Source organism: Oryctolagus cuniculus, chromosome 11 (genome assembly GCF_051225735.1).
Source record: "Oryctolagus cuniculus isolate XC-2025 breed Fujian yellow rabbit chromosome 11, ASM5122573v1, whole genome shotgun sequence".
NCBI lineage: Eukaryota > Metazoa > Chordata > Mammalia > Lagomorpha > Leporidae > Oryctolagus > Oryctolagus cuniculus.
In genome coordinates, this window is record NC_142877.1 from 81,221,896 (window position 1) to 81,247,194 (window position 25,299).

Here is a 25,299-nt window from a genome sequence, read left to right on the forward strand (position 1 = left end):
AAGTCACCAAAACTCACACAGTCAGAAAAAGAATTTAACATTTTCAAGACCAGAGCCTTCTCTTTTTAATGAACTCCTTGTACTTTACTCACGACACTTCCTTTACTGCTGTAAAGCCGTCTATCTGCTTGCCAGAAAAAAATTAGGGTTCTTTTTCCCTCACTAAGTCCAACACGGTTTGCAATTTTTTCCTGTCCTGTGGTTTGATGTTGTTTTTGAGGCTGCCAGTTGTCTTCTCAATTATTCAGATTCCCAAAATGAAGTCTTCATGTCTTTTTAATAAAGAACCCCAGTAGATTAATCAAAAGATGGGCAACTAACCAGACTGAAGGAGTGTATGTTAGCCTTCCTTACAGCTCGTCCTTCCTGTCGTCTTCCTCACATTACAAAGTGATCTGATTTAGAGTCATTCTCAACATTCTCTCTCAAAAATCACAGTGGTCTCCTGATCACCAGACACGACTATCTGTGTGGTCTTCATCTGCCCTCCTCATCATATACTCTTCTTCCTGCTTTTTTGACTATGTAAAATTGAAGGAGTGGGCATTGGCGCATATGTTAAGATACTGCTTGGGAAATCTGCATCCTATGTCTGTGTGCTTAGGTTTGAGTGCTGCTCTGCCTTCAATCCAGCTTCCTGCTAATATATCCTGGGAGTATAATGGCTCAGTGCTATCTACATGGATGACTCAGATGCACATCTGAACTTGTGACTTTGGCCTGCCCTAACCTTGCTTTTGTGGGCATTTGGGAAGTAAACTAGCAGATAGAAATTTCTCTTTCTCTCTCTCTCTCTCCCTCCCTTCCTCCCTCCCTCCCCTTCAAATAAAATCAAAGTGCAACTTTTCTATTTATAGAAGTAATATATGGTGATTAAAAAATTTATAAGTTGTTTCATACATGTTATATCTCGAATTATTCATTGTCTATTACTGACACTGTTGACACTTCATTTGCCTATGCAAATTGCTCCATTTTTAAAATTACAACTATTTGCAAATATTTATATGCTTTTGTTCACTTATTTATTCATTCCCTCAAACAGTATTTATTTTTGTGTCAATTTTATATCTTGAACTAAGGATATAATGGTGTCTAAGATAGATCCAGTGTTTGCTTTCATGGGGCTGATAGCTTAGTGGATGACATAAACAAGTCAACAGATAATTATAATAGAATTGATAAGAATAGTAAAGGGAAATTCTGAGTGCTGTGAGAATATACCATGTGTCTCTGAACTAGGTGACAAGGATAAGATTTCTAGAATGCGAGCGCAGGAAACAGCTCAGTGCAACAGGTAAGGAATAGGATAATAAACAGTAGGCACTTCAGTCTGATGACCTTTTCAACTTTATTAAACAACTTGAGCTTTACCCTAAGGACTGAGAAAAACCATAAACACATTAACCAAAGCAGTAAAGCAATGAAAATTCCACTCTAGGAAAGATTGTTCTGGGAGCACGGAGACTGACTTGCAGATAAGCAATACAGTAATCAGGGAAACCTATAGGAGGCTATTTCAGTAATCTAGGAAGGAAACAGTTACCACCCGATCTAGGTGTTAGCTCTGGGAATGGAGAGAACCGAAACATTTGAGAGAGATCTGGGCAGAATTACATTCAAACGGAGATTCTGACCTTAGTAAATGCATGAGTTAGGTGCTCAGGAAAGAGATCTAAGGAGATCAGGACCTGACAGTCATAAGCATGTGTGACAAACAATAAATGGAGCCACGGGACTGGATGGGTAAGCTCATCTGAGAACAGTGTGCAGAATATTTTCCTGAGAGCAGAATCCCAGGGAAGAAATACATTTAGATTTAAGGCAGTGATTCTCAAAGCAGAGTGGAGGGATTTCCTGAGCTAAGAGAATGTCCAGGAAATGGGCGGAGAATATAGAGTTCAAATAGAAGCTTTAGTCCATTGCTTTAGTTTCTTTTCTGCCATAGTTCATTCACTTTTGAAATTTCAGATAACATTCATCTTATAAATGTTAAGGAGCGAAATTAGGGCAACCGAGGGAGGTAGGTAGGTATTTTTTTTTTTTTTAAAGATTTATTTATCTATTTGAAAGTCAGAGTTACAAAGGGAGAGAAATCTCTGTCTCCTATTCGCTGGTTTACTTCCCAGATGGCCGCAACAGCCTGGGTTGAATCAAGAAGAAAGCAGGAGTCAGAATCTTCTTCCAGGTCTCCCACGTGGGTACAGGGGCCCAAACACTCGGGCCATCTTCCACTGCTTTCCCAGGCATGTTAGCAGGGAGTTGGATCAGAAGTGGAACAGCCAGGAACATAAACCAGCGCCCACATGGGATGCCAGCATTGCAGGCAGTAGCTTTACCTGCTATGCCTCCTTTTTGGTTTTGATTTTTTTTTTCAAAGATTTATTTATATATATGGAAGTCAGAGCTACAGATAGACTGACACACACACACACACACACACACACACACACAGAGGGAAGGTCAAACATCTTGGCCTGAGAAATTTGTAAGGAGGAGAGCAGGGCTGAGTGGTCTGTGAAAGCAGAAGAGGTAACAGAATTGTTGAAAGGGAAGTGTGCAGCACTGGGGAGAGCTGTTTTTAAAATCAAAAACACTTAAAAACTCACAACTGCCAAAGAGAAGGATCCAGAAGAAGGAATCAGCACTTAATCTATAGATCAAGTTACAAGAAAGAAAACAGAAAGGGTCTCAAAGCACATATGACTTTGCCCTTGGACAAAAACTGTACCCCTCTTCCAGTGTAACTTGCAGGAAGAAAGAAAAAGCAATTAAATCATATGTAGGCTTTAGGTTTTGTGACAAGTTTAGAATTAAAAATTTCTCTTTTTAATCTTAGAGTTTCTGCCTTTCTATAAAGCAGTTTAAATAGTTTTCACACTTTTACGGATGTATGTGTATGTGTGTGTTTTATAAAGGTATACGTGGTCATGCATTTGGAGGGGTCTTCCAATAGTTCATGGGAAGTACATATTATGCAGAAATTATGCATGGGTTTCAAGCTGCTTTTATATCAAAATAAACTTACCTTTTGATTCCACTTGCCACAAACCTTCTGAAGTACTTGTATACATGTGTCTCTAGGAACGCATATGTCTGGGAACATATACACGCATGAACATGTGGATGACAATATAAAATATATGTTTATATTTTTGTTTGTATGTATGAATGTGTACGCATTCCTGGAAGTCTGGTTTACAGGTTAAGAGTGAAAAATCTGACCTCACCACTTACTTGTTATGTGGCCCTGGACAACTTATCATCTCACTTTTTCAAACTTTTCCATTTGTAACAATGAAATTATAATAGAATCCATTGTATACAGTAATTTTGATGATTCAATGAGGTAATTCACACACTCTTTCTTTTTTTAAATCAAGAAGTTGCATTTTTTAAAAGATTATTTATTTGAGAGGCAGAGTTACCAAAAGAGAGTTGGAGGGACAGAAAGGTCTTCCATCTACTGGGTGACTGCCAAAACGGCTACAGTGGCAGAGCTGGGCTGATCTAAAGCCAGGAGCCAGGAGCCAGGAGCCAGGGTCTCCCATGTGGGTGCAGGGACCCAAGCACTTGGATAATTTTCCACTATTTTCCCAGGCACATTAGTAGGGAGCTGGATAAGAAGAGGAGCAGCCAGCATGTGAACTGGTCCCCGTATGGGATGCTGGCATTGCAAGCAGAAGCTTAACATACTATGCCACAGTGCTGGTCCCAATTCACACATACTTACATAAGGCTGGGTATGTAATACTATACATTTTAGATGTTATTTTTAATTTTATCCATTCTGTATTTTGTACATTGATGTTTTCTAATATTTTATATAGTTTATTTTGTTTGCTTTATTATGACTAATTTATTTTTATATTACACAAATATTTGAAATTGTGCTTCCAATGTATTTCTAATCCAGTTTTATAAAAGTTAATTCAATTTATCCATCTTATTTTCCCTGTGGAATGAATGAGGATTCCATTGCTTTGGAATATAAAAAAAAAAACTAGTTTCTATTTTGTTGTGCACCAACCTGGTTCTAGGTAATACATCCATCTTGGAAAACATTTATAATCTCTCTAAGTAAAAATTGTACACACTTAATTTTTGTAACCCTTTTTCTACACTTTAAATTATTTCTATATATTTTCTGTATGCTTCATTCTTTTCAGTGTTCATCACCAGCCTTTCCTTCCACAGTTTGTCATCTTTGATCTTGCATGTTTGTTTCATCTGTCAATCACATATAGGTGTGTTTTTTGGCAAAAAGCTTTTTTGGAATAACATTCTATTTTATGAGACCTTGCCCGTTATTGCCTCCACATTTGAAGCAGCTTGGATGAATGTGGAAGTCGTGGGTCTTGATCTTTCCCCTCCATCTCTGTGGGTATTGTTCCCTTGTCTTCTGGCATTTGAAAGTGGTATTGGGCCATCTTGCATTTTCTGTGTCTGAAGCATTCTTTATGGTTGAAATTTGTCAAAGTTACCAAGCCATGTTTTATGACTTTATTATTGATTGTCTTGAATGTGATTTTTCTCTTAACTTCAAAATACAAATTATTTTTTAAAACCAGGTCATTGTCTTGAATTCTTACTTGCTGAAACGCCATACTCCCTGGTTTCTTTATGGAAGACCCCCTTACATAAGCTGGATTTTAAGTTTGCTTGGCGTTTTCTCATTTTCTCTGCCAGTAAACTATCTGTCCTTTCCCTTTGGTCTCTTCATTGTTTTGTCCTGTAAATGACTAATTACATTTTCTGCCACATCAAATCTACTTATTATTGATTCAGATCAAAGTGTTTGTTTTGAATTCAATAAGTTTAATTCAACAGTTTTTCCTCATCTTTGTCATCTGTTCCTATTTCTTAAATGCTAATCTAAGATGATAATCTTAGATGCTAATTTCATTGATTTGTTCTTTTATGGCCTAAAGGGAATATGGACTTCACTGAGTCAGCCTGCATTGCCCCTTCTTGTGATGAAATTCTTTCCCATAGGCCTTTTATTCTTCTTGTTAATTATCTTTTTAAAATCTCTGAACATTTTATATAGTTTTTAAATTATATATATTTCTAAATTTGTCACAATTTACAATTCTCTACCCAAATTCTTCCAAATAAAAGTCTAGTAGTTTGCCAGTGCTTCAGTGTGCCACATGGAAATCCTAACAGGGTTCTTACTTTTCTCATAAAATTAACATGTCCAAAGTAGACTGAGAATTATCTTTTTCCCCTTCTGAACTCCCAAAATAATTATACTGTTATCCTGCCATTCATCCAACATCAATCATACTATCTTTTATTCTTACTCTGTTTGATCATTTCTTAAAGACTTAGAGTTCACAGCTCCACTATAATTCTTGTGACATTTTCTTTTTTTAAGATTTATTTATTTATTTGAAAGGCACAGTGACACACATACATACATGTGCACAAAGACACACACACACACACACACACACACAGAGACGGGGGGCGGGGGAGAGATGGGAAGGACAGGGACTTGTTTTGCTCTATCCAATGCATTCTGTAGTCTAGATGGACTCATTGGTCTACAAGTCTGTCTTTGGTTACCCACTATAAATGTTTCAAAAAATATATTGATCTTCTATTAATAGCTAATTGGTCGATAGTACTTTTCTTGCTTAACATAAATTAAAATATAAAAAGTTTATAATGCATTCCCTTAACTTACAGGTGATTATGATATATAAGGCTCAGAATTGAAGTTGGTAAATTCTGTCCAGGAAATTCAGGGTAAGATTCCCAGAGAAAGTAACTCTAGAGCAGTGATATAAAAGATAAACTTTGATTTCCTGTTCAGAGATGAGTGAAATGGTATTTTATAAGGTAGAACATCATAGAGAAAAGTAAAAATAAGATGGGTAATTTATGGTATATGTTGGTAAAGATAAATACTCCAGCATATTCATATCTGCTGTATGCAAATCGAGGTCTAGAACATGGATTGGAACATAGTGTATGTTTGTCTCTTGGGCAACTGAGAAGCAGAGAATAGTTTTTCAGGTAGAATTGGATGTTAAAATGAAAGCTTTAGTCAACATTTTAAGAAAATAGATATCATAACGGAAAAGATACGGAAGGAAGTACTGAGACAGGCCATGTAATATTACATTACAAATAGAAATTGGCCATGAACCAGTTTTCAACTCTCAATCTGGTAAAAATATAATCATGAGTACATAAGATAGACTAAGTGGAGACTGACAAATTTCATCCAACGAATCTCATCTCCACCCATGAGAGCAGGTGTTTTTCCTTTATCTCAATTCGGAAAGTAGAGTTTTAAGACCACTCTAAAATTTTAAAACAGACTTCCAGCATTTGGGAGAGGTGGTAGACAAAGTGGGAAGATAGTTTACTCCTACTTTAAAAATCCTAAAAGGAAAAAAAATGCTAAAATAGGTGTTTAAGAGCTAGACTAAATAAGAAGCTGTTTTTGTTTTGGCAAAAAATGTGTGAATGCATGGGCCACATGAAGATCAGAAATTAGAGGAAGTCTAAGGATATTATCTTAGTTCATAATGTAAAAGTTGCCTCCCTTTCTGGGATCTGGAATATGTGGCACATGAAAGAGTAATTGACCCCTTACATACAAATGCTTTTGCTTGGGTTTGACAAATAGAAGCTGAGAGATCACCAGTGATTGAGCAATATCTTGAGAGCCATAAAAGCACTCATGAGGCAAAGAGTCTTTGTTACCCAGTTGCCAGAGTCACTGAATGCCAACTTAGGACACGATGAGTCAAATAAAATATGTCCTGTCCTCCGTGCACCCTTGCCTCTTCTTGGGCTCCAACTCTGGAATGGTCATAGAGAAGGAGATGGAGAGTGCCTCCCTCCCCGACCTTCATCCCACACCTACCAGTGGATCTGATGGGGGAAGGCAGGGATTATTCCCAGTGTTAAATGAAGTTTGACTTCATATTTTAGTTATGTAACTGAGGTAATAATTTTATTTAAAGTGACCATTTTTGAGAATGATCAAAAGAATCATGATATTGTCTGACATTTCATCCAGTGGAAAGGAGAAAACTAGATACATTAGAAGGACAATGAGAGACTCAAACAAAGTTGCTTTATGATCATGCATCATGAATCACACTTCAATGAATCAGTTACTTAAATAAATTTTATAAGCCTATCTGTGTTTGAGAAATGCCCTTCACATGCTGAAAAAATGATAATCTGAAGTGAGATTGAAGAATCAGGAAGACCATCCCTTCCTGTTATTTTCAAAGCTCTACTTCATCATACACTAAGTGATTTCTGATTTTCTTCCATTGCCTTTACCTTCCAATCATAGCTGATTACTTATTCATTCATTTAATAGAAATCTATTGAGTACCTACTATGTTTTAGACATAGTGAATGCTTACACTGCATCAGAAAATGAAACAGATGAAAACTCCTATACACATAAGGTTTATATTCTAATTGGCCAATATTACCAATGAAGAGCAGATGGGGCCTGTGCTGTGGCATAGCAGGTGAAGCCGCCACCTGCAGTGCTGGCATCCCATATGGGTGTTGGTTCAAGTCCTGGCTGCTCTACTTCCGATACAGCTCTCTGCAGTGGCCTGAGAAAGCAGTAGAAGATGGCCCACATCCTTGGGCCCCTGAAACTACCTGGAAGACCCAGAGGAAGCTCCTGGCTCCTGGCTTCGGATTGTTGCAGCTCTGGCCCTTGCAGCCATCTGGGGAGTGAACCATCAGATGGAAGACCTCTCTCTCTGCCTCTCCTTTCTCTGTGTAATTCTGACTTTCAAATAAATAAATAATTTTTTTTTAAAAATTGATACCATGTATTTTTTTCTGAATTAAAAGGAATAAAACAAGAAATCAAAACAAGACAATGGAAATATACAAACATGAAAATTGACCAACATACTTATTAACACTGATGGGTCATTAAAAATGTTAAAGGTGAAATAAAAAAAAAATTTCCCTAAAATAAATACAAATGAAATAAAACATATATGGGATATGGCAAGAGCAGTAATGGGAGTTATTTGCTATATCAGAAATATTTCAAATAAACAAATTTTTGAAGGTTTTTATTTGAAAGGCAGAATTACAGAGTGTGAGATGAGAGAGAGAGAATATTCCATCTGCTGTTTCACTCCCCAGATGACTGCGACTGCTAGGGATGGTCCAAGCCAAAACCAGTAGCCTGGAGCTCCATCTGGGTCTCCCATGTGGATGGTAGGGGCCTAAGCACTTGGGGCATCCTCTGCTGCTTTCTCAGATGTGTAAAAATAAATAAAAAAAAATTTTGAAAGAGAAGCAGAATAACTTGGTCTCGAACTGGTGCTCACAGGGATGCCAGTGTTGCAGATGGCACAATGTCATCCCCTAAATAAACAACTTACTGATGCATCTTAAGGACCTAGAAAGGGAAGAACAAACTAAACTCAGGTTATTAGAAGGAAAAAATAAATATCAGAGCAGAAATAAAGAAAACAAAGATGAAAAAATTTCAAAAACACAAAAGAATTTTTTTTTAAAGATAAACAAAATCAACAAACTTTTGACTACCAAAGGGGAAAAATTGAAAGCTCAAATGAATAATGTTAGAGATGAAATGGAGACATTACACCAAATATCACAGAAATAAAGTATCATAAGAGACTAACAATTACACAATAACAGATTGGAGAACCCAGAAGAAATGGAGCGAATCCTAGATACATACAACCTTCAAAGAATTAATCAAGAAGAAATAGAAAATCTAAAAAGACCAATATTGAGTAATGAGATGAAACAGCAATTAAAAGTCTCTCATCAAACAAAAATCCATAACCTGATAGATTTTTATAGAACTTGCTTAGTTCCAAAAAACATTGGTGAAAGAGTGAACAACAATTCTTTTCAAACAATTCCAAAATGTTAATGAGTAGAGTACTTGCTAATGTAATTCTATAATGCCAACATTGTACTAAGAAATAAACAAAGCATAGAAACCATGAGGAAAAAAATAAAGAGAGAAAAGAAACCTATTGGCCATTATCCCTGATAAACACAGATAGAAAAAATTTAAACAATAAACAATACACAGGATATCTAAATTACAGAGTACACAGAGTATAGGAAGTACAATGAAATAAAGAATATATGGCAAGCGAAACACATGATACTAAGAATCCTTTAGAAGATAAGACTTGATCAAAGTCTGGAAGGAGGTAGGAGAGTTAGCCATGTGAACGTCTAGAGGAAAGAATCAGTTCCAAAGGGCTGATGTTTTGATGCTTTGTGAAAGAAGCATCAATAGCTGAATTGTAAGTTAAGGGGAATAGTAGTGGGAGAAGAGGTCAAAACGGAAGGCAAATTGTGTAGGATCTAGAAGGTCATTGCAAGTATTTTAGCACTCACTTGGGGTGAGGCCAGAAGCCATTAGAAGGTCTGAGCAAAGGAATGTCATAGACTGCCTTATTGTAAAAGGGTAATTGCTGTCATCTTCTGTAGATTTTATGAGGAGTCCTAAGATACTCACCCTAACTTGTTTTATGCAATGTTGTTATCTCTGTATAAGTATCATCTTATTAATTTTACATTCATAAAACAGAGTGTTTTACTCAGCTCAGTCTCACCTAGAATGAGTGAACAGAACTTCACATATAAATGAAGATCAACCACATTCATCAGAATATGGTTCTGTATGTCTTCCAGCAAGTAGTATTGATATTCTCTGATGTTCAAAGAATTAGTCTATCAACTAGAATAGCTAATCACCTCAGCAAATTTATTTTCTCATGACAAATAGTATAAAATTGATGGTGCAATAGTTTTTTCTGTATGTTTTACCCCATTATAGAATTTAAGTCATGCTATTCTACTCTGGTACTGTTTTTTATTCTAATAACAGCTGGATCTGATTATTTTAAACAGATTTTGTTTCATTCTTTATTGTCTGCTTCCCTTTACACCTTGAACTTCCTGTTTTGTTCATCTTTGAATACTTGGTGTCTAATTTGGCGCATTGTAATACTGGCATTTGCTGAATGAATGCATAAAAGAAGGAAAATACCCTCCAATTTTCATAACACTCTTGAAAATGAACAGGATCCACTGGATGCAAATCAACCAAGTTGTTTTTGCCTATGTCCTATGACTAGAGTTAGATGTCTTGAGTAAATGTTTTCATTTTTATGAAATAAAGATAATGCATAAATGGAAAAAGGAAGTGTAGTGGAGGGAAAAGGAAGGGAACAGAAAGAGGGAGGAAAAAGGAAGAAAGAGGGGAGAGGATGAAAGAAAAGAGAGAAAGGAAGGAAAGAGACTACTGTTGGTGCTGAGGCCGCTTTCTCCCATCTCCTTCTAACAGCACCGCCTTATCTTCTATGCAATTTTTCCACATTCCTTTGCATTTCACCATTTTTAATATTTAAGCAGTGATAGGTATATTATGAAATAATATTTCTTACTTGTTTGACATTGAGTGATCAAAAAATCCATTTCACTCTGGGATTTTTACTCTGTAATAAAGAACAAAAAGCTATAGCTGCTTGTCAAGGAACTGGTGAGATTTACGCAGCCTCTTTTACATATTAGGCAGCAAACATACAAAACATAGCAGCCGAGAACCTGGTGATTAATGTAGCTGACTGTGGAAATCAACTCCAGTGAACTCACTTTATTGTAGAATGCTTCTAGACCAGAACTTAATAGGCACTTTCTGTATTCGCAGTCAGTCAGCCTGCTGTGTGCAAGATGAATTCTGGTTTCGATAGATTCGTTATATCTCTTGAAATGTTCTAATTCAAGAGGCCCAAATGTAAGATTTGAACCATTCAGAGTTATATGACTTTATAGACAGACAGGAATGGGAAGGCATCATTTCTGTAGAAATAAGTCATACTTCACAAAACTGTGAACTCAAAGTACATGAACATTTCTTTCCTTTTTAAAAAAGATTTATTTTATTTACTTGAAAGGCAGAGTTAGAGAGAGAGAGAGAGAGAGAGAGAGAGAGGAGATCTTCCATTTATTGGTTCACTCTCTAAATGACCACAATGGCTGGGGCTGAGCTGATCTGAAACCAGAAGCCAGGAGCTTCTTCAGGGATTCCCACATAGGTGCAGGGGTCCAAGCACTTTTGCTGCTTTCCAAGGCACATTAGCAGGAAGCTGGATCAGAAGTGGAGCAACTGATACTTGAACTGGGGCCCAAATGGGATGCCAGTGGTACAGGCAGTGGCTTAACCCATTATGCCACAGCACCAGCCCTGAACATTTCTTGTGTAAAAGCAAAGCATGGTTCTCTAGACACAAAATTGATAGGCTATGTATATAGGTATATGAAAGAGAATTTATTAAGGAGTTTGGCTCACATGATTGTGGCAGTTGATAAGTCCAGCAAGAGGTAGTCAACAGTCTGGGGTCCCTGGGATGCCTGCCAGTGGTCTGGCTCAATACAAGTTCAGGGGCCTCTGTACCAGAGAACCCAAGGGTAAAAGTCTCATTTCAAGGCTGAAAAGCCGGAGTGCCTACAAGGGAACCTGTGGTGTAGTCCTGCAGTCCAAGTCAGCCACTGAGATCAAAGGTAAGAGTCTAGTTGTCCCAGCTCTTTCTCTGGGATAGCCCCAAATCACCTTCCTGTCTAGTCTCTACAGATCTCCCCTTGCCCCTTGCCCACCGAAGGTATGATCTTCCCACCTCAAGCATTCAGATTCATGGGTGCATCTCATTTGAAAACAACCTCACAGACACACCCAGAATACTGCTCTTTCAGATCTCTAGAAATTCTTTAGCCAATTAACCATCACAAGGCCCAGACTGAAGATTTGAACAATTTAGATTCGTATGCCTTTGTAGACAGGCAGAGCAGAGCCAGGAAGGCACTATTTCTGTGGAAATGAAAGGCATACTTCATGAAACTGGGTACTCAGAGTCCCTGAACATTAAAACTTCTTAGGGAAAAGAAAAGCACCGTGGCTATTATTTTGACAGCAACAGAAAATGCAGGATTTCCAAAACATCACACAACTGAAATCTTATCCTACCAACATCTTACACAATCTTACAAGGCGTCAAAAACCTATTATCTGTGGTTCTTTTCAGAATTTCTCATAATAAATACAGCGTCCGTCTTGTCTAGGGGGTAAGGAAGGAATCCTGCTGCAAGGCATAAGAGAGGTAGTAATTTGAGTACACAGCTTTTCGTTGAGAGGTGTAATGTCCCCTGCATGGGCTAAGTAAGCCAGACACAGATCATTTGGTCTTTTATGTATACCTTAAAAATAAAAAAATTGAAAATAACAAAATGAATCTATTACTGAGGCTTTATCAAATTTTGTTGGCATGAATCAGCAGTTTTTTTTTCATTATCTCATCTACGCATTGCAAGAAGAGGTCTGAGTGATTTCTGTCTGTATATTGCTCAGACTCTATTACTGGCAACACTTGACCCAACTGTGTTGCTTTCATTAAGACACTATCTTCTTTTTAATGCTTTATTATTGTACCAAACTTGGAACAGAAAAATCCTCATCATTTCAGGTACTCATCCTAGAATCAGGCAACTTGGATTTCAGTATTGAGTTCAAATCCTAACTTGTAATTCTTTTCTTTTCTCTCTCTTTTTCTGGGGTAAGTGTGTGTGTAAATCATTTTCTTTCAAATTTTGAGAACGTTGAGTTTGAATTTTCTGTATCATTCTATATTTCTCGTGTATGACAAAGTTTATTATGCAGCTGTGTCTTATGACTTATTTTGTCATGTCTTATGAACCTCATCTCTATAGTTGGCTCAGATCTGTAAATGCTGATAGAAACTGATTGACAATAAAATATGAGAAAGTAAAACATTAAAATATAAAATTTGTATTCAGCACACCTATACTTAGGTACAGTTGATAGAGGAAAGTTGTTTTTTTCCCCTAGGCATTGGAGTTCTGTGGCAAAGAAAGAAAATTCAGCTCTCCTGGAAGAAGCCATTAGAAATAATTCGCTGCAGATTGATCCCAGGATGGCTGAATAGGGAAAAGACATGTTGATTTTGACCAGGGAAAGATAACATAAGAAAAGTGGAGGAGGTACATTTGCAGGGGGTGAGTCAAAGAGAATTTTGCATGGAAATTCTACATAAAGAAGAGAGATACCAGGACGGGTGTGTAAAGCTGCCGCCAGCATTGCCGGCATCCAATATGGATGCTCGTCTGAGACCCAGCTTCTTCACTTCTGATCCAGCTCTCTGCTATGGCCTGGGAAAGCAGTAGAAGATGGTCCAAGTCCTTGGGCCCTTTCCCCTATGTGGGAGACTTGGAAGAACCTCCTGGCTTCGGATCAGTGTAGCTCTGTTGCAGCCAACTGGGGAGTGAACCAGCGATGGAAGACCTCTCTCTCTCTCTGCCTCTGCCTCTCTGTAACTCTGCCTATAAGTGAATAAATCTTTTTTTTTTTAAAGAAATCATCTTTAGAAAAAAAAAGAAGAAGAGAGACACCATAGAGAAGTGTGGACAGAACAGACACACTGCAGCAAGTGGTGGCACCACCTGTGACTCCTGCAGTGGTGGGCTGGAGGAGACATCTTCTGGGAGTGAAATGAGAGCAGATTGCGGCAGCCCATGTCACTGGTGATACTGCATGAGGAAGACCCTGCAGACCACGCTGACTTTAAGTCTGGCCTAACTCTGTTGAGGAAGAACTCATTTCTTTCTCCCCATCACCAAACAATGGTGCCCAGCAACCAGCAGGGAGAAAGCACCACCTTAACACAAGCAGAGGCTGTGGTGGCTCATGCGTGCAGACAACTAGAGGATTTTATCAGAGAGATAAGTCTGCATTCCCCCCTGACTTTGAGTCTGGCCTGGAGGGTTGGCAAGGGCCTCTGGACCCACTTAGGACTGTGAAGTGCTCCCCTGTCTCCACTATATCATAGGCTCCAGGACTCAACCATCAAGGCAGAGCACCCAAAGACAGCTGTCTCTGGGAATGCTTGTGCTCGCTCTGTGGACAGGGCAGGCTCATGGGGCTGAGAGTGGATCTTGCACACCCTGTGACTGTGGGATCTTGTGCACTCTGACTGTTGAAATTCTACTACTGCCCTCTGTGTGGCTTCAGAGACACAGAGTTCTCTGATTGCCTGGGGTGGGTCATTGCAGAGGGTTCTGTGCTCAGACTTAGAACTGCACAGATCCTTTGTATGGTTCATGGGCCTGCTTGGGTGGGTGTTGCAGCCACTATGGGCTAACCTCAGGCATTGATCACCTGGAAAGAGAGGAGGTGAGGCTGTGATTATGCCAGCAGATATGATCATACCCTGTTCTCTGCTGACAGTAGAGATCTACTCCACCCAACCTCGGTGTCACCCTGGACTTGCTCTACAGTTGAACACTGAGCAGAGCTCTCTGGCCCCACCCAGCATATGCCCCTGGATATCCACTAAGCTACAGAGGCATAGTTCAAAGATAAAAGCCATCAGAGCAGAAAACCAAAAAGGTTTCCACAAATGCCCAAAGGTAAACACAGAAATACAAGAAACAAGAACAAGGAAGACAGTGTGACTCCCCCAAAGGAAAACAAATCTTCAATATTAGAAGTTAAAGATGAAGAGACTGATGAAATGCCTGAAGCAGAATTTAAAAAAACTGATCATAGGATTACTCAGAAGCACAGAGAAGCAAATTAATGAGTTAAAGAAATTTGTACATGGCATGGATGAAAGATTTTCCCATGACATAGATTTTGATGAGAAATCAAACTGAAATATAAAAAATGAAAAATTCAGTATATCAAATAGAAAATTCAGTGGAAAGCCTTCACAACCCAAGTGGAGAGGTGGAAGAAAAAATATTTGAGCTAGAAGAAAAATCTTTGGAAATATCTTATTCAGACAAAAAAAGAAATGAGGAATATTAAAAGTAGAGATTTATGGAATACTATCAAACAACCCAACATAAAGGTCTTGGGATTTCTTGAAGGTGTGGAAGGAGAATTAATTAGAAGGCCTATTCAGTGAAATAATAACAGAAAATTTCCCTAATTTGGAGAAAGAAAGAGACATCCTAGTAACAGGAATCACATAGGACTGAGAATATACATGACCAGAAAGATCTTCACCATAACAGATTTTTGTCAGATTTTCAACAGTAAAACATACAGGAAAGATTCTAAAATGTGCATGAGAGAACCACAAGATTACCTTCAGAAAATCTCCAATTTGACTGACAGCTGATTTTTCATTAGAAACCTTACAAGCTAAGAGAGAATGGAGAGACACAGTCCAAGTCTAAAGTTAAAAAAAAAAAAAAATTGTCAACCCAGAATAATGTATCCTGCAAAGCTCTCACTTATGAATGAAGGTAAAATAAAGACCTTCCTTAACAAATAAATGATGCTTAAGGATGTGCTACACACAGAAACACAGAAAGTCATCATTATGAAAGGACATGCAGGGAAAAAATCTCCTAGTAAAAGTACATAGGAAATCCAAAGCAAACATTGTAAAGAATATTTATGGAAAAATGGCAGGACCGAGTCATTACTTATAAATAATAGCCTTGAATGTAAATAGCCTAAATTCTCCAAAAACATATGTACTGGCTGAATGGATTAACAAACAAGACCTGAGAGTCCAAGATGGCAGTATAATGACAGGATGTTATGAGTCCTGACAGTTAATGTGATACAACACATCAACAAACTGAAGAATTAAAATCAAATGATTGTCTCAATAGATGCAGAGAAAACATGACAAAACAATATCCTTTCATGATGAAAACTTAAGCAAATTGGGAATAGAAGAAGCATTTCTCAATAAAATCAAAACAGTATATCACAAACCCATGGCCAGTGTCCTATTGAATGGGGAAAAGTTGAAAACAGTCCCACTGAGATCTGAAACCAGACGAGGGTATCCACTCTCACTGCTTTTCAATATACTCCTGGAAGTTTTGGCCACAGCCATTAGACAAGAAAAAGTAATCAAATGGTTACAAATTGGGAAGGAGAAAGTCAAGCTATCCCTATATAAAGGTGGCGTGATCCTTTACATAGGGGACCCAAAATATTCCTCTAAGAGACTATTGGAGCTCATAAAAAAGTTTGTAAATATGGGAGGATATAGGCTGGCGCCGCGGCTCACTAGGCTAATCCTCCGCCTTGCGGTGCCGGCACACAGAGTTCTAGTCCCGGTTGGGGCACCAGATTCTGTCCCGGTTGCCCCTCTTCCAGGCCAGCTCTCTGCTGTGGCCAGGGAGTGCAGTGGAGGATGGCCCAAGTGCTTGGCCCTGCACCCCATGGGAGACCAGGATAAGCACCTGGCTCCTGCCATCGGATCAGTGCGGTGCGCCAGCCGCAGCGCGCCGGCCGCGGCGGCCATTGGAGGGTGAACCAATGGCAAAAAGGAAGACCTTTCTCTCTGTCTCTCTCTCTCACTGTCCACTCCGTCTGTAAAAAAAAAATGGGAGGATATAAAATCAAGTCTTTGTATACACGGATGATGCCACAACTGAACAAGAGTTTCTAAGATGAACACCATCCACAATAGCTACGAAAAAAAAATCAAATACCTTGGAATAAATTTAACCAAGGATGTCAAAGATCTCTGTGATGAGAATTAAAAAAATATAAAAGAAAAAGAAGAAGACCCCCAAAATGGGAAAATCTTCCATGTTCATGGATTGGAAGAATCAATAACATCAAAATGTCCATACTACTGAAAGCAATTTACAGATTCAATGTGATACCTATCAAACTACCAAAAACATTCTTCTCAGATATAGAAAAAAAATGATTTTGTAATTCATATGGAAATACTGGAGTCCCTGAATAGCTAACACAATCTTATACAACAAAAACAACGCCAGAGGTATCACAATACCAGATTTCAAGACATACAGTTGTAATCAAAACAGCCTGGTACTGGTACAAAAACATAAACAGATGGAAAGACCAATGGAATAGAATGAAGCACTTGAAATCAATCCAAATTTCTACAACCAACTAATCTTCAAAAAAGGAGCTAAAATTAACCCATGGAGCAAGGACAGTCTCTTCAACAAATGGTTCTGGGAAAACTAGGTCACTACATACCTACAATTGTATACAAAAATCAACTCAAAATGGATGAAGGATCTAAATCTACAACCAGATACCATCAAATTACTAGAGGCAAAGGTCAGGGAAACTGCAAGACATTGGCATAGGAAAAGACTTCTTGGATAAGACCCCAGAAGTATGGGCAATAAAAGAAAAAAAGTAAACAAGTGCAATTATATCACTAAGAAGCATCCACACTACAAAGGAAATACTCAAGAAAGTGAAGTGGCAGGGGTCGATGTTGTGGCTCACTTGGTTAATCCTCCACCTGAGATGCTGGCAGCCCATATGGGTGCCAGATTCTAGTCCCAGTTGCTCCTCTTCCAGTCTAGCTCTCTGCTGTGGCCCAGGATGGCAGTGGAGGATGGCCCAGGCACTTGGGCCCTGCACCTGCATGGGAGACCAGGAAGAGGAACCTGGCTCCTGACATATATATATATATATATATATATATATATATATATATGGATTATATATATATATGGACATATATATATATCACATTTTCTTTTTCAAATCAACTGTTTATGAACATCTAGGTTGATTACATATTTTTGCCATTATAAGTTTGTCTGCTATAAACATGGAAGACTGTTATCATTTTCACATTCTGATTTCATTTCCTGAGGATATATTTCCAAAAGTAGGAGTGCTGGGTCATATAGTAGATTCATTTTTAGATTTTGAGGAATCTCCATACTATTTTCCAAAATGTATGTACTAATCTGCATTCTCCCAAGAGTATATTAGGATACCTCTTTTCATAAAACCATGCTAGTATTTGTTATTTTTTTGTATTTGACATAATATCCATTGCAATTGGAGTGAAATGAGACCTCATTGTTGTTTTTATTTGTATTTCCCTAATGGCTACTGATGTGAGCATTTTTTCATTTGTCTGTTGACCATTGTATTTCTTCCTTTGGAAAAAAATAGTCTTCATGTCTTTTGCCTATTATTTATTTATTTTACTATTAAGTTTCTTGAGCTGCTTTTATGTTCTGGATATTAATCTTTTATTTGATGAGTTGATTATAGACCTTCTCCCACTTTCACGGGAAAAAAAAAAAAACAGCAATTAACAAGGAGCAGGCATTATGGTGCAGCAGTTTAAGCCACAGGTTGAGATGCCCATGTCCCATTCCAGTCCCATCTCCAATGCTGATCAAGTTTCCTGCTAAGCTACACCAGGTGGGGGAGGGAAGCAGGTGGTGACTCAAGTCCTGGGTTCCTACTATCCCTTTGGTAGATACAAGAACTCTTGGCTTAAGCCTGATTGAGTTGTAATTTCTGTGGACAATTGAGAGATGAAATGATTGACTAATCGTATAGCAAATCTCAAGCTAGTCAGTTTTCCTGTGTTCTAAATAAGGAATCTTAGCTCTACTGTCTTCATATCACTGCACATTATGTGAGACAAGTAATGCCTTACTGTGAGTATGAACTTCATTTTCTAGAACACTTCTTCTATCTCAAAGTAATATTCCCTGTAATCCCAACATAACAGTGATTCCATGCTTCTGCTCAAATCTTCCTATGGCTCCCATTTATAAAATGGAATTAAAAGACAACTGTATTTTGCTGCAAAAATTTTGAAACTGTGTATATGAGGATTCTTCCAAAATTCATAGAAAATGTGTGTTGCAAGCATTTCAGAAACAACTTCATTCATTTCTAGTTTTCTAGAAATCTTCTGAAGTACGCTTGTGTTTTTTTAGATTATTACTCTTAGCCCTTACATAGTCTACCCACTTCTATCTGCCTTTGTACATTGACTGCTTTTATCCTCACTCAATTTACTTCCCCTTGATATTCTTCAAACATACCAGACCTAGTTGAACCTATTCCTTTTATTTCTTTCAAAATCGTGACAACCTTTTCCCCACAACCCACACTTCAGTCCACCTCACCTTGCTTTAATTTTTTCTATCACACACTTCATCTTTAATATATTGTGTGTGCTTATTTGAGATCCTTATTTTCTTCCATCTGTTTCTCTTCACCAAAGAAAGTAAGCTCCCTGATGGTGGGAATGTTGGTCTGTTTTTTTGATCAAGCACCCACAGCACCTAGTAGGGCTCTATAAGTATTGGTTGAATTAATGAACACAGGCACAACCAGTCTCTAGAGGTTTGCAAACATCAACTCTCCATTAGCGCTCTGGTTTAGAATGTTGCTTGTCTTTCCTAAGGTATAAAATTAATAACCCTTGGGTTCCCACGAAGAAAAAAGTGGCAGAACAACACTCTCACTTTTGCAGCTGGAGGGAAATCCAATTTTAAAACCTACCACATTCTATAATAGAATATAACTTGATAAAAGATTTTGAAAATAATTTAAAAGCTTCCTGGTCAGCATTACTTTTATCAGTTGATATATCTCTACTGCAGCTCTTCTTTTCAGCTTTGAAATTGTAAAATACTTTTCCCAGGCTACAAATGTGAGGGGAAAAGTACCTAAATGCTGTTTCTCTTAAGACAGAGTGTGTAAGCTACAGTGAAGCTTACCACATTCTATTTTTCACACTTCTCACTATTTTTTAGAAATGATTTTCTTAATTTGCAGAGTTGGTTTACAAATATCCAACATTCTCCAATACATTTGGTGTACATGCATGTGTGTTTAGAGGTTTGGTGTCCTTGTGTGCCTGGGAGAGTGTTTTGATTGCATCCTGCAAAGGTACAACCTGTTCATACAGATGGCACGTCTCTTCTTAAACAGGATGCAGTGTTCAAGGCTTACTAACCATCAGAGAACAGCATTTCCCATCAACCTGGAGAGTGATTACTTCAAAACAAATGGGAAATATTTTAAGGTCTCTTTGCTGCTTCTTTGAGAGATGAATAGGAGAAAGGAAGATGGCCAGGAAGATATTACCCTAACAAGCTCAATTCAAAACATTCCTCTTCCTTTCATCAATTTATACCTCCTCTCCTTAAGATGTCTGCTAGAGACAAAAGGAGCTTCATTCCGTGTGAGTTGCCCAGAGGAGATGTTAATTGAGGGCAGTGATATTGTGTAGCGTTTCACTGGCTCTGTCAGCTGTTCAAATTTGTTGATTTACTGGGAAAATGAGAAATGGGGAGTTCTGTTTGTGGATAAGCACCTGCACTTTTCCTGATTTGTGTTGGGCATGAAAATGGAGGTGAGGAAGTCAAAGAATAAAATGAATACAAAAGACACAGACATATCTCAGGAGGGCTATCTGCTACAATAAATGACATGCTAATTTCCTCTCTGAGTATTACATTTTTGTTCTCCCTGAAGTTTATCATCAAGTAAATGAAACGGCAACTTACTCATTCCAGTGTTTCATGAAGCCTAGAACAAATCTCTGTCTCTCCCTCCCTTCCTCATTACAGCCTTCCTTTTGTCTCTCGTTTTAGTGAAGCTAAAAAGGAAATTGACTTTATTTCAAGATGTGAAGTCAGGTGGAGTAACAGCATACTATTTGAGATATGCTTTAGGTGTTTATCTTATTCATAAGAAGGCCCATTTTCTTGAAAGTGAAGTGGAATTAGTTGAACAACAATAAGGGGAATGCTTTCATCTTTAAAGTGACTTGTAGTGATTCTGGAACATTTTGAAACACGTAGTGAATTAGGAGTTGTTGAATTTGCCCATCAAGACACAGCATTGTTTTAGAAAACAGGACTGATGTGCAGAGCTCGTAAGTGTACCTTCCCCTGAGTGTCTGTACCTGCAGCATGAAATGACCACACTTAGTGGGAAGTGGAGCAGGTGAAAAAGTTTGGGGAAATCAGTCCTTTCTATAGTGTATGAAAATAAAGATGGTTTGTTCGTGAGTACAAGTTGGAAAACCTGTTCTGTTTCAGTGTTTTAGACTTTGGTGGACAGGTGGTATCTACCACCACTACTCAGTTCTCTCACAGCTATACTGTGCTGGTGGTATTTTGTAGAGGAGGAAAAATACCATTTCCATTTCCATACCCACTGTAGGTTCATAGCTGAGACCCCCATATAAAAGAAGTTAGCAGGAGCAAGAATAACAATTTATTTCATGCAAGCTTTACTTCATGTGGGAAACTCCATGAGGAAATGAAGGTCTGATGAAATAATACAAAATATATACCTTTATGCTAGGTTTGTTGAAGAAGTGGATATTTGCAGAGCGATAGGTGTGGACAAAGAGACTCTGATAATCGTATTGAACTGACAGAAACCTAGCAAGGTCGGTTAATGCCCAGATTTTTCTCCATGTCCCTGTTCTTCAGAGATAAGGAAGTTCCTTTTCTCTGGGTGTAGAGTGAGTGGATACCTCTGTAGTGGCGGTCTTATTAGCTGATTTAAGAGAGGATCAAATAATACTTCCTAGATTTTATGAACAATTTTAGGAGAGAAGAGCATAAGGTGAGATTAACCCTTCTGCTTCTAGCATTTTACCAAATGCCCTGGTGCCATATTTTGTGGTAACATTTCTTGAACCCCATCAGTTTCAAGAGGAACTTTTATGAGGTTTGTATGTTATATAATTATCAGGTGTCATGAAACATCCTTTTTTCTTGAAATGTTTCAATCATTCCAATATTCAAACTATTGTTAACTTGTGGGCTATTCAAAATTTAGGATTTAGACCACAGGCCATAAACTGCTTTTTTTTTTTTTTTTTTTTTGACAGGTAGAGTTAGACAGTGAGAGAGAGAGACAGATAGAAAGGTCCTCCTATCTGCCAGTTCATCCCCTAAACGGCCACCATGTCCGGCGCACTGAGCCAATCCAAGGCCAGGAGCCAGGCACCTCCCCGGGTCTCCCGTGCGGGCGCAGGGCCCAAGCGCTTGGGTCATCCTCCACTGCCTTCCCAGGCCACAGCAGAGAGCCGGACTGGAAGAGGAGCAATTAGGACAGGATCTGGTACCCCTTCCGGGACTAGAACCCGGGGTGCTGGTGCCACAGGCGGAGGACCAGCCAAGTGAGTCATGGTGACTTCAGTTTTAAAGATGAAAGTAATATCTTCCAAGACTGATGATAGGTAGCAATATTTTTGCATGCTAAGTCTAAAGTAGACAATTTTTTGAGTTTTAAAATCATGCAATTTTGGGCTGGCTTGTGGTGCAATGGGTTAAGCTATTGCTTGTGACACCAGCATCCCATACTGGGGTCTAGTTCAAGTCCCAACTGTTCCACTTCCAATCCAGCTTCCTACTAATGCACCTGGGAAACCAGCAGATGATGACCCAAGTATCTGGGCTCCTGCCATCCACATTGGAGATCTGGATGAAGTTTCTGGCTCCTTGCTTTGGCCTGGCCCAGTCCTGAGATGCTGTGGCCATTTGGGGAGTTACTCAAAGGATGAAAGGTCTCTTTCTCTCTGTCTTTCCTCTCTTTATCATTCTGCCTTTTAAATAAATAAAACATTTATTTAAAAACATCAAATTTGCCGGTGCCGCAGCTCAATAGGCTAATCTTCCGCCTGCGGCGCCGGCACACGGGGTTCTAGTCCCGGTCGGTTGCCCCTCTTCCAGGCCAGCTCTCTGCTGTGGCCAGGGAGTGCAGTGGAGGATGCCCCAAGTGCTTGGGCCCTGCTCCCACATGGGAGACCAGGAGAAGCACCTGGCTCCTGGCTTCGGATCAGCACGGTGCGACAGCCACAGCACGCCGGCTGTGGCGGCGGCCATTGGAGGGTGAACCAACAGCAAAGGAAGACCTTTCTCTCTGTCTCTCTCTCACTGTCCACTCTGCCTGTCAAAAAAATTAATTAATTAAAAAAAGATTTAAAAAAATCGAATTTATTAAAATGTATAATTCCTACTTTCTGTTAGTCACCGGGGCTAGACCAATAAATAAATACATGGTCCTAGTCCCAAAGGATTTTTCAATTTAGTAGAAGACAGATACATATACAGTTAAATATAATGCTCCACTCTAGCAAAGGTAGACAAGTAGACATAAAAACAGATTCAAGAGTGACTAATTTCATCTGAGAAGAATGGAGAACTCTGGGGATGCTTCACAGAGTTAATGAGATTGAGCAGGAGCTTGTAGAATTGAAGCATAAATGAATGATTTCTGCCTACCAGATTGATTTGTTTATAGCTGTAGTTTCTGATATTCCATAGTTAAGGCAGCACTTAGAGCTGTACTATTTGTTTCAATTCATCTGCTACAATTGGATTATTTTTCCTGGTATGCATTTTTAGAGAATAAGCTAATTTTCCTGCCTAAATAAAATAAAACACTAAAAGCTTTTCCAAAACCAGATCAAATACTAACTCTCTTTGACAGAAATCAATTAGAACATCGAATGGATAATTGCTTATACTTGGAAAGGCACCCTAAACTCTAGTGGAAAAGAACAAGAAAGCTAAAAAACAATCACAGAGGCAGTTTATTCATTCATTCAATCATTTATTTAGCCAAATACTTAACCATATTAATGCCTGTTAGGTGCCAGTGACAGTTTTAGATGATGGAGATACAATAATGAATAGAAAAGAATCCCAGATTATTTACTAGGGTAAGGCAAATAACTTATAAATACCAAGCAACACAAAGAATAATAAAGTTCTCTGAAATTTTTAAAAAAATGAACTAGAGTTATAGAGTAGAGAGTGACCTAGGCAAAGATAACCAACAAAGGCTGTTTTGAGAAAGTGGTATTTCCCCAAAGTATTTAATGAATATAAGAAGTCAGGTTTGGGCAGATCTAGGGCTGGTGAATTTTGAGCCAACATACAATTAAGTACAAGGGAAGGATCTTGGTGGTGTCTGCCAGAAACAGGCAGAGCACCTGCTTGATAGAATATATTTATTGAAAGAGGAGATAGTGATAAACTTAGGTGGAGGATAACATCAATCTTTAATGTTATGTTACGTGCTTCTGATTTTACTCTAATTGCATTTGGAAACTATTGGGAAGCTTCATGTAGTACAGTGATATCAGATTTATAATTTTGAAAGTGTTGCTACATAGAAAATGAAATGTAGTTTAATAAAGATAGAAGTCTATTGCAGTAACTAGGAATATTTATTTTAAGTAGAAATATCTTACGCCAATAGTCTGAAGTAAGGATGATAATGGTTTTTATGCTTGCAAATTCTGAATGTTTTCTTCACTTTTTGAATAGAAAGAACTGGCCAGCTTACAAATAAATGTGCTTATTGGCAAATGGACCAGTTTGTACATATGGGCTATTAAAATTTATGAGAAGATAGGCCTACATCTATCATAACTGAAACCTCACTGAAATGTTTATTGAAGTCAATCTCAAAGACTCTAGTCAATACACAATTTTAAAATATTTGTTTATGTATTCTTTGGGTAAACTAGTCTGTCTTAGGATCAGAAAGAACATGAAACTGTCAGTTAGGATCCCTACCCTTAAGATTGTGATCCACTTTCCAGGAAGCTCATTCTAAAGAATGAAATGTTCACAGACTTTGTGTAACCCATCTGTGTGTGCTACTTTTGCCCAAAGTGCTGGCAAATACTGTGATTTCTTTCTTTATAAATGAAACATTATCTGGCCAGCTACAATTAATGGTCCTTTTCTAGTAGCATCATTTGATGTGCTATCAATTCCATATTTTGATTCAAGACCTCTCTCTTGATGGTTGAAGATGCTTTGACAGCCTTCTCCTGGCACAATTTAGTTTTCTTCATTAGTGTTTGTCTCTTAGTGTCTAATAGGTCAATGATAATGATACAGAGCATGAACAGTAAATATTTGAACAATTCCAGAATCTCTCTCTATAACAACATCTAACATGTATTGTGTGCTTATTGAAAGTTCAAAAACCCTCTGAGGGAAAGATACAACAAAGAAAGAGAACTATAGCTAATAGCCCTGATGAACATCTTTGCAAAAAGCTTCAACAAAATATTAGCCAATCAAATGCAATAACACCAGAAGAATCATTCACCTGGACCAAGCGGGATTTATCTCTGGTATGCAGGGATGGTTTGACATTTGCCAATCAATAAATGTGATACATCACATTAATAAATTGAAAAAGAAATACTATATGATTATCTCAGTAGATGAAGAGAAAGCATTTGATAAAACACAACATTTTTTCATGATAAAAAAAAAAAACCTTAAGCAAATTGGGCATAGAAGGAACACACCTCAACACAATCAAAGCAGTATACGACAAACCCACAATTGGCATCATATTCAATGAGGAAAAACTGGAAGTATTTCCACTAAGATCCAGAACCAGACAAGGATACCTATGTTCACCTTTGCTATTCAATATAGTTCTGGAAATTTGGTGACAGACAT

General features: G+C 38.2%; 1 long non-coding RNA gene across 3 annotated transcripts in view; it reads left to right on the plus strand.

Moving 5' to 3' along the window:
* Positions 1 to 25,299, plus strand: part of LOC149123544 (uncharacterized) — a 240,457-nt gene that overhangs the window by 166,261 nt on the left and 48,897 nt on the right. The window contains exon 4 of one of the 3 annotated variants that reach the window (XR_016217151.1): positions 7,585 to 7,771. The exons of the other annotated variants lie outside the window; for them this stretch is intronic. This is a non-coding gene — a long non-coding RNA (uncharacterized LOC149123544). Of the gene's footprint in view, positions 1 to 7,584; positions 7,772 to 25,299 lie in introns of those variants that run through there. 3 annotated transcript variants of the gene reach the window in all.